Below are 12,136 nucleotides of genomic sequence, written 5' to 3' on the forward strand. Positions count from 1 at the left end.
AAAGTCTTAGTTTAAGGAACAGAAAATTCCTGTTGCTATGTAATTGCTAGTATATGCTATTTTTTTAGTGATAATCGTTTCTTGACACTTATGTTTAGCATAAATTTTTCCTCTAGCACACAAAAATGTTTATTCAGGGAAGGATGTCTAGAAACTATAACGTATCAGTTATGGTTTTGTGATGCTGTGCACTGATCTGAGTCAATATGAAGACTATACCAGATAAAAACTGGGAGAACACCACAATACTGCCTTTTTGTGCCATACCCTTCCTTCACTACAACTGGCAGTGATAAGGACTTTACCTAGGGCAGATTTAAACTAGTTTTTCACTTGTAGCAGCTTTCTCTAATTTGTACTGCCTCAAAGGAAATGAGCTGAAATGTAGAAAAGACCATGGGTCACACTGTCCAAGGATCATGGCTAGCAATTAACTAGTTGTCTTGCTGGTGGTTTTAGGCAAACATATGCAGAAGGACAACCAATTTGTTCTGCAAATAATAATCAGTAATCAGTGATTTTGTAACTTGCAATTATAGTGAGCAGCTGCTAGTAAGCCAGCATCTGGAGCTTTCAGCAAAGGCAAAGGACATTTGTCCAATCTGTTTTTTGAGTCTGCCTCTCCAAAAGGTAGTCTCAGGCATACTTTCTCTGCCTGTGTCAAGGAAGCTGTTGCAGAAAATGCCTGGATGTTCCCTGGAACATGGATCCTGGAGGATTTGGGCTGGCTGGTATCCATTGACCTGTGTACTGAGAGATGCCAATATCCACCACTCTCACCCTACCTCCCAACATCAATAATTACTTTTAGATAATTAAGATACCAGGTGATTAGGGCACAGTCTGAAGGTTTTCTCCCTTCCCAGTTGCTTTCAGGAGAGGAAGCCTCCAGAGAGTTCTGCGAGAGTCAAGCAGCATCACCTAGAAATAAGCAACTTTCTTCTTTGCTTCCGAGTTAGACCTTTGTCATAGAAAACAATATACAGTAAATTGAAAACAAATCAAACTGCTACAGCAGCTGCCAGGAGACGTCCCACAGGAACTGCACAATTTTATCACCAAGCCATTATCTCTTAGTGCAGCTGTCTTCCTGGAGGCTATGAGAGCTTCTGCATGGCCAAAAGGCATACAGCAGCCTATTGACACACATACTGAGTAGCTTCATCTTCCTCTAACTCTGCTCTCTGCTTCCAAGGTCACTGCTGCCTGTTCTGCCTGCTGAGTTTTATCTTCAAGCTAACCAATTCTGAGTCACTGGTTGGTTTCATCAGCCTACTCCAGCCTTTCCTATATGTCCTCTCACATCTCCATTAATGTATAAGAGCCTCTTGGCATTTTCCTACTCTTCACAGCTGGTTATCTTCTAATACCTACTTAACCCTAGGTAATTCTGGAAAGCAAATTGATCACTTCTCTCCTTCCTCTCCCATTCACCCTTTTCATTTTCTCAAAAGCCAAGGTGGCCACAAGCAGATTGCCATCTATTTTTTAGCAGATAAGTCTTGTTTCAGACTTAGGATTCACCACTCTGCTAGGATTATTGGCTTCCCTGACAGGTTTAGTGAAACACATGCTTTAGGAAAGGTGAACATAACAGTGGAAGGTAGAGTGGAAGCAAGTTAATAAAAAGCTAACTGGAGAATTACGAGACCTAAACTCCTTGTTAATCCCCAGAGAATGTGGTAGATTGGTATGGTATATTATTGAAAAATATTTAGGTGTTGTCACTCACTGCATAGGTTTCAATTTCTTGTCTACTTACCTCACTAGTGCCCATCACTAGTGCTTTCCTGGCTTTTTAAAACCCCAAGTACGGCATTCAGGAAATACTTCCTCTCAAATAAGACCACTGTCTTGTGTGTGTTTTAGAGAGTTGCAGCCACTTCACTCCTGAGCAATGGACCAAGCCACTGCTACTTGTGGTCCATCACATTGCTGTAGACACACCAAAAGAGCATCCCTTTGGCCAATGAAGAGAATATTTCAATTTCTGCAGGGTGGATTATTCAATTTCATTTTTTCCTTCCAAAAGAAACACTCTCTCTGCTTATATTGAAGAAAAACCATAAGCATAACAAAATGTCAGCTTTCAGCAAACAGCTAGAGGATGAATTACTTGAGAGAAATGTATATATTTGGATATCTATTGACCAGTTCTGAGTACATGAATACTTTGGAAATCCTACATCAAAACAGATTACATTTCCTGCAGAACTAGAATATCTGCCAAGAACTAGTAAAATGTAGCAACTCTCTTAAAAGTACTATGTAGAAAATTTCTAAAAAAACCCCGAAGTTTCAGGTTGAATACTATGAAATGCTATTCTGGGGAAGTTAATGGGCAAAAAATTTGTGGAGCCAGTCATTAGGGGATTAAGCAACCCAAAATCCCATTCAGCTGTGTCAACAAAGGGTTTAATCCTATGTAGTTTACTACCAAAATGCAAGATTCACATCCTTGGAGAGAAAGCCTCAATTAGAAAAGCTACCACAATATGCACTAATCAACTCTCTTCAGCCATTAGAGATATGCCGATAGCTGAATGAGTATGAAGTCTGGAAGCCAGGGAACTGCTGACAGTTTTTGGAAATATAATGTCCACCTGAGAAAAATTATGTATTACATGTTCTAGGTAATGAATGTTGTCTTTAGGGGAGAGGACTAAGGCCAACATATGCAAACTGGGAATTAGGCTTCTGATTTTTCCCCTTCCTTTTTTCATAATAAATACCCTTCTGCATATCATTTTTACCACCTTTTTTTAACAGCTATGAAGTAGTTTAACTATCATTTTTTTTTATAGATAGGGAAGGAGGAATCAAGTAGCATACTTTTTGTTCAGTTTATCACAGATACTTTCAAATGAAAGCTAAAATGCATAGTTCAGAACAACAATTTTTGTTCTAAGTAAGATTGTATTTATCATGCTTAGAAAGGGAAAAGAAAAAAAGGGAAAATATTTCATTTTTAAAAGTTTATATAATTTAATGATACATTTACTTGGCAGCTCAGTACAGGAGACAGTAAGTCTAAGTTTATAAAATGTTCTTACAGAAATAAATCATCAGATGGGTACAATTCAGGCTCTCAATTCTCACAGTGTTATTTCCTGAGTGGTAAATCGCCGAGGGTCATAGAGTATACGAAAAGCAAATTATTTACACATCAGCATTTACAGAGAAGAATAAGGGTTATGAAGCAGATAATTTGAGTAGGATGTAATGAAAATTTTTGCCTAGCATTACACTCAGACTTCATAAACAGATAACATGACATTATTAACATTGGTTTCATTCTGCTAATGATTAAAACACCAAGAAAGAGTGGGAACTTTCAAAGGTACTGCATGTACACATATTTACAGGACAAATAGTAAACCAGAGAAACCTGGTCTAGTGAGAGGTTCCCTGCCCACAGCAGGGTTTGAAACTAGATGTTGTTTAAGGTTCCTTCAACCCAAACCATTCTATGATTCTATGTAATTTTCATGTCTATGTTTATCATTCTGGACCAGTGTAACATCATGGCAGCAACATGCACTATAACACACATAAGCCTGCCCAAGATTGTATGACAAGACTAGGGAGTGCAGTTACACAAGCCCACAGAGCCAACATCTAAATATTTTAAATTAACAGTTCTGATTAGATTTGCTGCTAATCATTTTCCCCAGAATAATCCACTGAGTATTAATTCTTATCTGTACTTGTGTGTGTATGTGTGTTAAGGGAGTGTGTGAACTCTTGTCATAAGCCATGATTCTGTTTTCCTGTAATGTAACCAGAGATACAGCCTGTGACTGTCAAGTGTATGTATAAGGAATTTAATGGAGGTGTAGCCTATCCATTAGCAGTTTCCAATCTGTGCATAAGAGAAGTTATAGATGAAGTTTTTAGGGAGTGTAAGATCTACTCAGCCTGCCCACACAGCCCCAGGAGGGACCAGAGCACCAGCACATTGCCACCTTCATGTTTTGCGTACCTGAGCGCCCTGAGTACAAGTTGTCCCCATGCTGGACTGATCGGCTGGTGTCTGTGGTGGGAATGAACTGTGGCTAACAATGCTGCTAAGGCTGGTTTTTTTGAAGCATGATCAAGCTGGCTCAGTCAACACAAAAGGCACATTTATGCACTAGAAGTCCAATACTTCTCAGTACCAGGCAGTTTTTGAATGTTAAAACTGGAAAGAAAGTATTGAGATAGCTTTTGCTTTCCAAAATAGTTTGAGGGTTTTTCCAGACGTGATCTGCCCTTGAAATTTCCAATATCTGCTTGGGGTAAAGTAACAGTGTCCTATTTCAGAAAGGCTTTTAAAACAGATTTAAGACCTCTTCTGTCAATACAGGATACCAGGATTTAGTTTTAAAAGTAAATAATAGTGGTTTATGGTTCTTTTAGTTACCTTCTCAGCTATTTTCTTCTCTCTCTGTAATACCTCTAATAAAGTGCTCCTCCAAATCACAGTAAGGGTCCTACCACAAAGACCTACCATTCTTTTTTAAGATAATCACTAAAACGAGAAGTTTCCTACTAACTAAAACTCCACATATGTGGTAAGTTTTAGAGACCAACCTAAATGTTATTGTATTTTTTCTTCCTGAAAGGCATACCAGTGCTGTAAGAACATGTCTGTATTATTAGGCATTTTCCAACTTTCAGGTCTGAGTGAATGTCCCACCTCTATTGCAGCTTCATATCAGCACAAGACTCTGGCACTTGCTACATCCTCCAGCACATCACAGACTGTAGTCTGTAGACAGCTTAAGTAATTTTCCTTCCTAAATACCATAAACTTCTTGTAGGTAAAGTTAGTTCTGCGTAGTCTGTGAATTCTCATATATTACCTCTTAAGACTTAAAGGCTGGTCTCAGATGTCTTCTTTCCCCATTCATAAAACTATAATCTTATGAAAACCATTGATTTGTCAAGTTAATGTTCTGTATTGTCTTGTGATTTGCACTATGGAGTTTCTCCAGAAAGAACAACATTAACTGTCACAGGAATGGGGAAAGAAAGGAAAAGCAAAGTGTTAATCACCATAGCCTTGGGGTGCAAAATCAGATTGAGAGTATCACATTCCTCCTTTTTCATTTAAGGCATTTCTATCATAGTATTATTGTATAAAAGATTAATTCCCAGCTTTGGGGATTTTAATTTCTCTTGTGGAGCTGAAAAACTCACCAAATTTAAATAGGAAGAGAAAAAATATCTCTCTTAACTACTGTAGCACAAAGAGCAGCATATGAAATTGTCCAGATGTTTCTAATAGTGTGAACAATCAGAATGCCTGACAGAAGGGAAAATCCTTGTCTGTGCACTATATTGCAATACACAAATAGAAATGCCTGCTGAAAGGAAGCAAAAGAAGCTCCATCTCTCCCTGATGAGGGATGTATTACCAGAGTCTTCCTTTTTGTTCATATCACAGTTTACTCATGCATCTTCCTATAGAAAGGGCTCCCCTAACAGGAGGATGTACAGTACTTGTACTAGTCCCCCATACCCTAGAAAATACCATGAGATCCCTCAGGTATGCTTCCCCCCCCAGACTGTCAGTCTCAACATGAAACCAAGTCAGGTTTCCAGAGTAATATCTCCTATTTTAGGAAACCTTAGGAGCTTCTACTCTGGTACATTCATATTTTCTTTTGTTATTTCCTCATCCCATGACAGAGGAATTCCTCCTTCTCAGTGAGCATGCCACTGTAGTGCCCACATAAAAGCCTGTGTAATGCCCAACTTGCTGGGCATGCTGAGCAGCTATTGAATTGCCCGAGAAAGTCTCCAGGGCTGATCAAGCTGTCTTTTCCACACACAGGAGGGAGGTGGGTTTTTAGAGCAGTCAGTGAGGCACGCACTATGCTAGTGGCACTTCTGCTTTCAGCACCGGTCTTGCAGAGGTTATGCCTTTCTCTCCAGGCAAACACCATTATTTTCAGATTATGGGGTTCTTATCTTAATGAGTCTTGGAAAGCAGGAAGAATTTTCACTGTCTTTTTTTGCAAAGGTTCTGATGATTACAATGAGAAAGGACTGTGTACAGAAAAGAGAGTGGGCTTATTTATGACTGGCTAGCAAAAAGCTTCCTTTTAGTTGCAAGACTATATAAACATCCAGGCATACAGGCATTATTCTGAATGAGGGCACAGACATACACAGAGCAGCACACTCTGTAGAAGGTAAATTAAACATCTGTCCTAGGTAGAGTAGGTTGTAAATAAAATGTATACCAATTCTAGAAAGAAGAGATGTCTAGCCTATATTTGAATGAATAATAACAGCCGTATGAAGCACACTGTTAATTTATACTTTAACTTTATTAACATCAAATTAATATAATTAATATTTAACATCTTAATTGCTTTATCAAAATCTGATAGTGATCTGGTTTTGTGGGGTTTTGTCAAGTCCATGTTTCTGATGAGTTTCCTGATGAGCTGTTAGCCATGCCCACTTCTGACCAATGCCATAAGGCAACACACCCGCTGAAGGGTATGGAAACCCTCAGCAGGCCTATGGGACTGTCTACTCAACAGAATCAGGTATGTGATTTATTCTGGTTCCCTGCTATATATTTATGGCTTGTGAGGGTTTTGTATCTTTCTAAACCTATTTGCCACTTAGCAAAGGAAGCGTAAAACAGATGCACTGCAAAATCAGCATTCTTCCATTGATTACACCACCCAGAGTATTTTCTCCTCTCTTGTCACATGTTATTTGCCACATAGTTTAGAAAACACAGGAGAACTAAAAAGCCACAGACCTGACATTTCTTCTTATTCTTTGAGAACTGCACCCAGGCATTGATCCAATGGGATTTGTGAAAGACAGATACAAAAAAGGAAAATTTCTATCTATTTAACATGACTGAAGGAATATACCCAGTGGGTCTATCTGCAGGGTATATTCTTGCTTCAGTAAGAAGAGAAGCTGCTTTTGCACTAAAACTTTCTCTTGGTTCTGCCATTGTGCAAGCTCTGGGAAAACACTGAAGTGTTCTGATGTGCCATGGCTTCACTTGTTCTGTGTCTGATATTAAGCTGTCAGAAAATATCTTCATTTTCAAGTGACAGACTGATGGAATAACCACTTTTACTTTCTGCCTTTCCATCAAATTATTGTGCTGTGCTTGTTCATATCAATATCTCTCACATTAAATAAAAGCCAAATGTAGTTGATATAAAAGTGATCCTCTTGTAAAAATTCTCAGTATGTAGGACAGATCCTTTAAAACTTGATCTTTTGCACATATGACTTCTGCATAGGGACTGTCAAACAGTTCCCTAGATTTAAAACTTTTGCCCACAGAGTTTGACTTGGGCAGTTTGCGTTCTTCTCCTCAGAAAATTTCTGGCATTAAGTAAAAAATCTGATTTTTCTCTGTGTTTTGCTTAGATTCAAGTAGTACTGCAATTTTTCTCAAGATATTTTTCTTTTTCCACATAAAATGTCACATTTTCAAGAAGAACTTGTTGAGATTCTTTGTATAATTCCTTTTCTTGAGAAGAATTTCCATTTTTCAGGCAATCGTAGTGGAAACCATCACACAGGACACTTGAGTTTGGTTTTCAGTTGTTCTTTTTTGGTTTTGTGCTTCTGTGGGAAATATAGAGGCTAAATGAGATGAATAAATGGATTTTTAACAGGCTTATTACAATGAACACTCACCAACATGGTCTCAGCTTGAAACATAAAGCTCTTAAGATTTAATTTTTAGCAGCCTTTCTCTAAAAATAAGATTTAATTAGAACCCAATTATACTGAAATTGAGGTAACTGCTGAGGTAGTGCAATAGATACTCAATCCCATATGGTCTGATTTATAATCCACAAACACTTTGAAGAATTATGTCCTCTCCATATTTATATGCAATAAATAATAATTGTATAGCTGCTCTGCATGTATTTGAGAAAAATTTAAAATAAAGTCATACAAGAATCTCTATTTTACTTTATATTTACTGTGGTTTTACACTGCCAGTAATAAACATGCCTAAATTTATGTTATATTTCACGGCCTGAGAGTTTCTGTTGGAAAGATAGAGAGGAAAGTAAAGTAAGAGAATCTTTCAGAAACACTGATATCACCTAATTCCTTTGTACAGAAACCTTCCTAGAAAATACAGAGTAAGGTTTCTATTCTGTACTCACAATGTGAGCCCAAAATAATTTTTCTAAACTCATGATTTCTAGTTATTCTAGACTTCAAACAAGGTCTTATCAAACATCTCTAAGCAACATGTCAGTCTATAAGCATAAAAGTTAAAAAAAAAAACACACAACTACAACACCAACAAACCCCCAGCAATCCAGACTATTTTCTTAACTCCATCATTCTTCTTTCAGAGAATTCCTGATACTTTAAGGTCTTGTATCTGAGATTACTAGTTAGTTACATGATCAGAACTTAGAGCTGAAAATATCGTCCTGCTCTCTCTGCGTAGGGCACAACATAAGGTACATGATAATGGAGTTCAGCAGGGTTAAAAACATTAAAGAAAGAGTTGGCCTCAAGAAATGGACCTTCTTGACTCGTGCTCTACTAATTTTTGTTTAAATGTCAAGTAAAAAGTAGCAGTACTTGCTAATCTTTTAATGTTTAACAAGGAATCTTAACAATTAGGGGGTAATTAGTTACTTACCTGATCAGCATTTCCTACGAGGCAATTTGATGTGGACTTAGATTAACTTCCTAAGCTCAAGCTATTTTCATCAAAAATCATTTTGTGTCTTCAAAATGGTTTATGTAAGATAGAAAGGTACATTTTTAAAACTATTTTCTAGATAATCAGCGTGACGATCAGGTTTGGCAAGTTTGATGAATGGCAGTAAGATGCCAAGTACCAAGTATGTTTAGTTAAGACCTAAAAAAATTTTCCTTTTTTTTTTCAACAGAAAGCTCCTCTTCTTCTCATTCTCTTATATACAAAAGTCTTAAAAATGTATTTATTGTATCTGTTTTCTCCAGTTACAAAGTCTGATTGCAGATCTGATAATGTCATGGGAATTGCTGACAGCTCTGCTTGTTGGCAGCTGAATGTCACTGAACGTTGATACTGTACCTCACCACGTAACTTAGCAGATCACACTCACATATACAATCCAGCTACTGCCACAGAAGTCTGATGAGTATTCCTAAAGAGGAGAAAGGACTCTATGACCTTCCATGTAAACAATCATTGTTCTGCAGTGTTAATAAAATCATAGAATCATAGAATTGTTAAGGTTGGAAAACACCTCTAAGATCATTGATTTCAACCATTAACCCAGCACTGCCAAGTCCACCACTAAACCATGTCTCTAAATGCCACATGCACAAGTCTTTTAAATACTTCCAGGGATGGGGACTCCACCCCATACCTGGGTAGCCGGTTCCACTGCTTTACAAGCCTTTCTGTGAAGAAATTTTTCCTAATATCCAACCTAAACCGCCCTTGATTAAACTTGAGGCCATTTTCTCTTGTCCTGTCACTAGTTGCCTGGGAGAAGAGACCGACCCTCACCTCACCAGAACTTCCTTTCAGGAGGTCTCCCCTGAGAGCCTCCTTTTCTCCAGGCTAAACACCCCAGCTTCCTCAGTCATTCCTCACAAGACTTGTGCTCTGGACGCTTCACCAGTTCTGCTGCCCTTCTCTAGACACAATCCAGCATCTCAATGTCTTTCTTCTATTCAATGCTTGATCACAAACTTGAAAAGTAGAAAATCCTTAGTAATGGGCTCCTTTTGTAATCTAATTCAGGCTGCTACTGGCATTATAAAATAATCATAGAACATCTTTTCATCGTTCAAAAGGAGCTAAGTTCCCAGCACGTACTACCCCATTTGGGAATCTGGCAGGGTATGATCAGCAGAGCACTGGCCCTCCAATATATCCTGTGTAAAGGACCATTTCCTCCTCTCTGCACGTAGTCTCTGCTCTCTATTGCACTTGTGGGCAAAAGAACCAAACTGGGAATTTGCATCTGCTCAAGTTTTAATAATATTATTCAGAAATACATCTTTATTAGCTGCTTTTCTGGTCAGGCGCTGCTAAATCCTGTCCAGGTATAAGCTGATTTGAAGCTTTGATGTTTAATTGAAATGTGTTCTTGAGCCTGCTATTAGTATTGGTCAGTATGCTGGAAAATTCAGCCTGACTCCTTGTGATAACAATCTGTCAATGTGATGCAGACACTTTGTTTCTATAAAGGCTAAATCCACAAAACCACTCTTGTCTGTAAACATCACACAGAACATTCAAGAAAACCGTAAGAAAAGGTCATTATTTAAGTGACAAAGCAAAAAATTGCCAAAATTAAGAAATACTGTAATTACAGTGATCCTTGCTATATTTCCCTGTACAGTGCATAAAGAGAAGTCCTGTGGGAGTGGAAGAGTTTGTTTTCCTAGAAGGAGTGATATCAATGATGTCTCACTCAAAAAGAAGAGAGAGATGCATCAATGATTTGAGCTTTTTCTTATTTGCCAGCACTCTGGTCCAACAGCTGAGCCAAGCTACTAGAAAACCATAGATCATAAAATTGTGGAAGGCACCTTAATAATCATCGTAGTTCCAATTGTTCTGCTCTGGGCAGGGACACCTTTCACTAGACCAGTTTCCCAAAGATCCATCCAGCCTGATCTGGAACACTTCCACGGATAGGACATCCACAACCTACCTGGGCAACCTGTTCCAATGTCTCACCACTGTCACAATAAAGAATTTCTTTCTAATATCCAACCTCAACCTACTGTCTTTCAGGTTGAAGCCATTCCCCCTTGTCCTGTCACTACATTTTCTTGTAAATAGTTTCTCTCTATCTTTCTCACAGGACCTCTTTTGCAAGTCACCTGGGACTTCACCTGACTGACATGACTTTTCAAATATGGAAGGAGGCTTGGCAACTACAGCAGCCAATTCCCTGAGGACTCTGGGATGCATTTCATTGGGTCTCAAAGACTCATGTACATGCAGGTTGCTTAGGTGGTCATGAACCTGACTCTTACTTAGAGTGGGAAGGACTTTTCTCCCCCAGTCCGCATCCTGCTGTCCATCCACTCAAGAGGTGTGGACAAGAAGGTTGCCATTGAAGACTGGGACAAAGTGTGGTTGAGTACCTCAACCTTCTTGTCTGTCATTACCAGTTTTTCCAGCATTGTTTATCAGCAGGGGTGTGCTTTCCTTGGCCTTCCTTTTCTGCTTAACATACTTGTAGGAGACATTCCTGCTATTCTTTGTGCCCCTTTCCAGGTAAAGTTTCAGCTTCACTTTGCCTTCCTCATCCTATCCCTGCACAACTGAACTTCATCTCTATACTCTTCCCGGTTACCTGTCCTTGTTTCCACTGTCTATGTATTTGCTTCTTTCCCTTTAGTTTGACCAGCAGTTCCCTACTCAACCATGCTGATCTCTTGCCTTCTTTGCCCAGTGTCTTGCTCCTGGGGCTTATTAACTCTTGCACTCTGTGGAGGACTTCCTCAAAAATCTGCCAGCTCTGTTCTACCTCCTTGACCCTTAAGGCAATATCCCAGGGGATCCCATCAACTGTTTTCCTGAAGAGCTGAAAGGCTGCTTTCCTAAATTTCAGGGGTCTGACCTTACTGCTTCCCTCAACCATATCACTCAGGACTGCAATGTGTGATTACTGCAGCCCAGCCTGCCTCCAATCTTGATGTCCTCAATTAGCTCACTTGCTTGGGTGACCAACCAACACAATAACACATCCCCTCTAGTAGGGATGTCTGTTACCTGGTTTAAGAGGTCATAATGCTAAACTGAGGCACAGGAGCCCATACAGCTCTTGTGGGTACAAAGGCAGTTCGGAACACTGTCATTCCTTCACAAAGCTGGATTCTGCTACAGTGCCTGTGTTTTCTTTGATAAATCTATAGGAAAATGATAATAATGATAATAATGAAACATTTTGAATACATCTGCTTTTGCCTACAGATGAAATGAAAGCAAAACAGTGACTAGGCATGGGAGAAGCACTTCAGTGAAGCTGATGCTGGCATTCTCCCCTAACAGACAGATACCTCCCCTGCATCTTACAGCTTCATTCTGCATAGCCTCAGAATCAGACTGGAGATGCTGCTGTAGACTCACAAGCCCATCCAAAGCTATGCTGCCCTTTTTTGACTTGAAATGTGTGCACTG

Source organism: Pithys albifrons, chromosome 2, assembly GCF_047495875.1.
Source record: "Pithys albifrons albifrons isolate INPA30051 chromosome 2, PitAlb_v1, whole genome shotgun sequence".
In the NCBI taxonomy this organism is placed as follows: domain Eukaryota; kingdom Metazoa; phylum Chordata; class Aves; order Passeriformes; family Thamnophilidae; genus Pithys; species Pithys albifrons.